The following is an 888-nucleotide window of genomic DNA, read 5'->3' as shown; positions in this document are numbered from 1 at the left end:
TGATGATGGCGTCCTCTTGGGTAAAATATTCCGGAGCTAAAATAGTCCCCCATTCGGATCTCCAGGCGGGGACTACTCAAGAGGACATCTTTATCAGGAGAAAGAAAACTGGCGTTCTACGTATGGGAGCGTGGAATGTCAGATCCCTTAATCGGGCAGGTAGGTTAGAAAATTTAAAAAGGGAAATGGATAGGTTAAAGTTAGATATAGTGAGAATTAGTGAAGTTCGGTGGCAGGAGGAACAAGACTTTTGGTCAGGTGAATACAGGATTATAAATACAAAATCAAATAGGGGTAGTGCAGGAGTAGGTTTAATAATGAATAAAAAAAATGGAGTGCGGGTAAGCTACTACAAACGGCATAGTGAACGCATTATTGTGACCAAGATAGACATGAAGCCCACGGCTACTACAGTAGTACAAGTTTATATGCCAACTAGCTCTGCAGATGATGAAGAAATTGACGAAATGTATGATGAGATAAAAGAAATTATTCAGGTGGTGAAGGGAGACAAAAATTTAATAGTCATGGGTGGCAGGAATTCGACAGTAGGAAAAGGAAGAGAAGGAAACGTAGTAGGTGAATATGGATTGGGGCTAAGAAATGAAAGAGGAAGCCGTCTGGTAGAGTTTTGCACAGAGCATAACTTAATCATAGCCAACACTTGGTTCAAGAATCATGAAAGAAGGTTGTATACATGAAAGAATCCTGGAGATACTAGAAGCTATCAGATAGATTATATAATGGTAAGAGCCCCCCCCATGAACCATGGACCTTGCCGTTGGTGGGGAGGCTTGCGTGCCTCAGCGATACAGATAGCCGTACCGTAGGTGCAACCACAACGGAGGGGTATCTGTTGAGAGGCCAGACAAACGTGTGGTTCCTGAA

The sequence above is a fragment of the Schistocerca americana genome, chromosome 7 (genome assembly GCF_021461395.2).
Source record: "Schistocerca americana isolate TAMUIC-IGC-003095 chromosome 7, iqSchAmer2.1, whole genome shotgun sequence".
NCBI lineage: Eukaryota > Metazoa > Arthropoda > Insecta > Orthoptera > Acrididae > Schistocerca > Schistocerca americana.
The sequence above is the reverse complement of the archived record's forward strand: the minus strand, read 5'-3'. Positions refer to the sequence as shown.